The sequence below is a fragment of the Octodon degus genome, unplaced genomic scaffold, assembly GCF_000260255.1.
Source record: "Octodon degus isolate 3935 unplaced genomic scaffold, OctDeg1.0 scaffold00179, whole genome shotgun sequence".
Classification (NCBI taxonomy): domain Eukaryota; kingdom Metazoa; phylum Chordata; class Mammalia; order Rodentia; family Octodontidae; genus Octodon; species Octodon degus.
Window position 1 is genome coordinate 3,618,526 of NW_004524755.1, and position 5,571 is coordinate 3,624,096.

The following is a 5,571-nucleotide window of genomic DNA, read 5'->3' on the forward strand; positions in this document are numbered from 1 at the left end:
ACAGGATTCCAACAAATGATGAATTGCTGTATGATCCTGAAAAAGATAATAGAGACCAGGCCTGGGTTGATGCACAGAGAAGAGGTTATCATGGTTTTGGACGACAGAGGCTACGTCAGCAACAGCCAGTTCCCAATAGTGATGCTGTCTTGAATTGCCCTGCCTGTATGACCACTTTATGCCTTGATTGCTAAAGGCATGAATCCTACAAAACTCAGTATAGAGCAATGTTTGTGATGAACTGTTCTGTCAACAAAGAGGAGGTTCTAAGATACAAAAACCCAGACAACAGGAAGAAAAGACGGAGCCACAAGAAGCTTCGCTCTAACCAGGAAGATCAGGCAGAGCAGGCAGAAGCCGAAGAAATCTTCCACCCCGTCATGTGCACAGAATGCTCCACTGAAGTGGCCGTCTATGACAAGGATGAAGTCTTTCACTTTTTCAACGTCCTAGCAAGCCATTCCTAAGTAGTGCAGTTGGCATTTCATTGTACAGAACCATGTAAAGAAAACCTTGTGGACCAGTTATTCTTCCCTCCAGCTCAGATTACTAAGTGGTGTTGAGCCTTTACTTGAGGAAGCAGTATTTATCTGTATGAAAAAAAATACTCATCAGTCTTCATCTTTCCTCCCTTTTTTCTTCAGTTTTACCATGAATACTGGTGGAACTGAGTATTCATTTTCTTCTTGGTGGACATTTGGAAATAATGGAGCTTTTTACTTATTAAAGCTCTTTAGAATTAAAAAAAAACAAAAACAAAAACAAAAAACAAAACAAAACAAAAAAAAACCACTCCAGGTCCTGTCTTCTGGAGAAGGCTATTATCAATATTTTAAAATCTATTTTTTCCCCAGAATTTTTCTAGGTATAGTGGTTGTGAGATTAAATAATAAGTAGACATACATATGTACTCATATATTTACTTATTTCATTCAGAACTTACTCTTTTTAGCTAGAGTAAACACATGTGGTCAGCCTTCCAATTACACATGGCTTACGTTTCAACACTTTCTTTTCACATTTTGTATGAGGTTGTACTCTCATGGGCACAGAGCTACCCCGGGTGGGTAGTTTCCCAGGCTGCACCTCAAAGAAAACCCAGCAAAAGGCATAAACCAAGCTTCAGTTCAAAGCAAATGGTAATGAAGCCCCCATTTTTTCAGTCCCTAAAATACAAACAGTAATTCTTATCTTAAAGGCTTGTAGAAATTCTCGTAAATCATGTATATGTAGATGACCCTGATCTGGAGTACCAATAAATAATTACAAAGCAGGCAGCAGAAGCATCTTGACTCCACACTGGATCTGGGTATATTTTTCAGGTATTCCTTTCAGCTGATGAATGCTTGGTTTAATGTGTTTTCTAGGATACCCTGAATTCCAGCAGATCACAATACAACATCTAGCATTTAGCAAATGCATGGCCCTGCTATTGCTGAGCTTCCTTCTCCCCTCCTCAGTTACTGACCCTGGGCCCAGTGTACCTCACACCTCTCTATCCTGACACATGCCCAGTGCACCTGCCCAGATCCTGCACAGTCATCCCATAGACAGGTGTTCAGGACCAGTGAGAGCTGCCCTTTGTTCTGAGTGTGCTCAAAACAAGGGCAGGCACCCATCATGCACCAAAGTCAACCCACCTCATTCTTGGTCTGTTTGTGGAAGACCAAACGGTAGGGGAGCTATGCTTCTCCCAGCGGCCTACAATTTAATCAAACACTTTCTACTAGAAAGGTGCTTAAAAGCCACCGTAGTAAAAAGAACCATTAACCTACCCCAATTAACTGGTGACCTATCTGAAGTGCTGAGAATATAGAACCCACGGGATATGCAGAGATCTTTTCTAAGTAAGGCTGCCTTTCCAAGATACAAATAGTTGGTTATTGTGTTCTCAGGATTTGTGGATCTAACAAGAATTGCCTATTTTCTTCACTCTGGTCAAGCCTAAGTGTCTTGATCTTGTCCACAGAACTCCTGGCATGACACCTCTGGCTTCATGTTCCTGGCATGACTTGGTCCGTCATAGCCTGCTTTCTTAAGAACCTGTGACTAGAACAACCATCTTGAGGCCTGTCACCTACGGGGCCTGTTAAGACCAACCATGACCTTGAAAAATAAGAGCAAGTCAAATGCCTTTCTTTCTCCAGGGTTCAGAGTCATCCTGAAAACTGATCTCTTTTTTATTAGCACAGAACCATTTTTAAATGAAATGCCTTCCCCTGACTTTGTTCACCATTCAGTTAAGTGTTGCACTGCAGATTGCTTTATTCTAGTGTGAGGGGTTACTCTGTGCTACAGCAGACAAAAATAGTCTAACAACCCAGACAAACAAGCTGTTAGAGATACCAGAGGTTCTCCCCACTGGAGCCAGCCAGACACTGAGCGTTTTCACCTTTCCCTCCGTCCATTGAAAAACACAGGCACTTGCAATGGAGGAAATGAAAGGTGAGTTCGTCCCAAGAGCTGGAATGCACTGGGCCGTTCCCAGTCTGTGAACTTAAAAGAGAGGCGCAGCGGAACAGGAAATGGGCTGCGCTCAGTCATTTCATTTTACCCCTCTGGGACTATTACAGCTCTCTTTATCTGTGACATGAAAGCTTAGCCTGCGCTTTCATTACCAACCACTTTCCTCATCTGGAGTTTTGAAGTCCTTATCTTTAGTTTGCCACATCCTACACAAGTTTTTTTTTTTTTTCTTTCTTCATACCAGCAATTGGAAACTTACTTAGTTTTTGTCATCTGTAAAAGGGCTTCCGTACATGAATATAGTTTTGAGTGCCTACTATGTGCCTGGCAGCGTGCTGCCATGCTCGGTGATACCTTACTTAGAATGTCGTACTGGCATGTATTGAACCTGGCTCCTCTGTGGCCTCATGGGCCATGTGAATGGCATACGCTCCCCAAAGAATTTCTAAAGGAAGCAAGAATGAGGAGGACAGTGAGAAGACTATTTTCTGAAATATTTGCACACGCTTGGCAGCAACGCATGAACTACTATCAGATGGTTCACCTTTCTCTGATTTCACCCGACATCAAGGAAACAGGAAAGCGGAAGAGGCTAACATCATAAAGTCCTGTTCATACTGACAGTGGTGACAGCACACTTCCATGGCAGACGCCTTAAGCAGAGGAAGAAGGTCTCTGGGGTGCAAAGAAATAAACAAAGAAAGTCCACCTGCCAGGTTCCTGTACACCCAGGCCCAAACTGGAGGACTGGGGAGTCTCATTTTAGATGCATCATATAAAAGCTAGCTAACCATCTTTCAAATTCACAGCAGATTAGAAATAGCAAATTAGTGCACTTCAGTACTTAGAGGCAAATGACAGCTGTCAGCCACACAAGCAAAGTAGAAGGAAAAAGCCATGAGACAGACAAAATGTCTGCAAAAATATAGCAGACTAGGGCTGCAGATAAATAATTTTGCCATGTCTTAAAGAGCTTAGGGTGCTTCCAGTAGTTTTCTTATATGACAGTCCAGGAGAGCACATTGTTCAAAGGCAAAGTTTGTAACTAACACATTTTAGGAAGATTTCTATAGAGAAGTCAAGAATGAAAGGTGGCGGGTCATGCCTGTAATCCCAGCACTGGGGAGGCTGAGATAGGAGGATTACTATGAGTCCAAGCTGTGTAGTCAGAACCTGTAACAAACAAATAAGTAAGTAAAAGATTCATTTTAAAAAAATGAAAGGAAGTATACCATGTGGTGGTTCTCAGTGAGGGGACAATGAATGGCGAGGAGACATACAGTAATGACTGGAGATGGGCTGGCTGTCACAATGGGTGGTCATGGTGTTGGGAGTACTAGTGTACTCATGTACAGAGGCCAGGGATGCTGCCTGGCATCTTATGATGTACAGGAGAGGTCTCCACAACAAAGTACCTGGCCCCAAATATGCACAGAACCAAGACTAAGCAACCCCGGTTGGATGGCACACTGCAATGTAATAATCTGAAGGCCTCACCTACATGACCTGTCTCAGTCCCTGTTGATATGGGAGGAAGAGCACCCCTGCATCTTATCTGTCAAGCGCTTTCTGCCTGCAAGCCTCCTTTGATCTCATCTTCACTATGACCTGAGATAGGAGAGCTGAGAAAGAGAAGGCTGAGCAATGCTTCCCAGCATAGAGATGGCCTTGTTCCTCATCTGGCGCTTGCTCTACAAAGCCACTGTTCTTAAGATATACTTATTTGTAGAACAAAAAAAGATGAACTGAAGTAGTACCAGTGGCTAACATGTATCCAGTTTAATTTTAATGAACGAAAAAGAAGATTTGGACTTAATGTGCTGGAACAGAAGCTCTTAGTCTATGTGTTGATTCACTCTGCAAACACCTACTGAGCACCAGGGCTGCACCAGCCACTGTTCTAGGCCTCAAGCACAATGGGGAACAAGGCAGACTTTCCTCTCAGGAGGCCTGTGGGTTACTAAGCATGTTCTAGTGATGCTGGATAGTAGCCCTCCATAATCAAAGTCAAAGCCTCACAAAATCCCAATCCCACTGCCTGTGCTCTGTACTCTGTATGCTCCCATTACCTGGACAACTCCTAAGTGAGCTTTACATGCCTGTAATTATGCATTTGCCTTTTCTTCTGCCCCCTGTGATATTCTTCCTTCATTCCGGGTCATTCGGAAAACTCACAGTCAGCCCTGGAGATACAGGATAAACACTTTGCGAGGCCAAAGCTAGGGACTCGATGGTCTGGGCTCTCACAGTGCACCGTAAGGTAGCACAGCATGGATGACAGAGGACGTGAAACTGATCTGCTAGTGTCTCTTGCTTCCATCATCACTCTGAGTATCCTGAGATGATGGCTCATGCAAGTGCTAGATTCTTCCCCTTCTTAGCACTAATGTGTCCAGTTCCAGGCCTCAGTGGGTGCCCCCTTGGTGGCTTCCAGTGGGCATTTGTTATGGGAAGTGGGGTCCAGACACAACAGAAGAATGAGCTGGAGTGTGTGCTCTGTGGCTACCTTCCTGGCAGGCCACCCTACATTGGCCTCTCTAGCTGGTCTTTCTCCAGGTTGCAGTAGCCACCTCTTCTTGTTCATTTGAGGGAAAGGGTGGCCCTACTCCACGCTGCTATGATTGCCTGAGTACTCCCTAGTTCTGTGATGCTACGTAAAGCCAGGCCACATAGCAGCAATAAGCCTCTTTCAGAAATTCTCAAATTACAGAAATGAATAAAACTCTCTCTTTCCTTTGGTTAGGCTATTACACCAGCAAGACTGCTACTTGTTTTAGTGCTCCAGTGTCTAACAAAGTGCCTGGCACAAGGAAGCGACCCTGTAAATGTTTGTTAAAGTGTAAATGAGCGAATACAGATGGTACAATCAAATTTTAATCAATCTCAGAGTTTTTTCATTTGTCAAAAAACTGCCCTCATCAAAGCCTTCGATTTCCTCAGAAGTAGTACATTATGTTTTTGAACTCTACCAGGCACAGTCCTACTTATTAGCACCGATGTTCTTTGTCATTTTCAACTTTACAGAAAACAGACATAAGGCAACGTCTGGACTTCCCCCGAGCATCCAACAGTGCTTCTTTTGAATTCTTCATCAATAGCCTCAAA

General features: G+C 43.6%; 1 pseudogene; it reads left to right on the top strand.

Moving 5' to 3' along the window:
• LOC101576311 overlaps window positions 1–605 on the top strand; it is a 6,334-nt pseudogene extending 5,729 nt beyond the window's left edge.
• The last annotated feature ends 4,966 nt before the right edge of the window (window positions 606–5,571 follow it).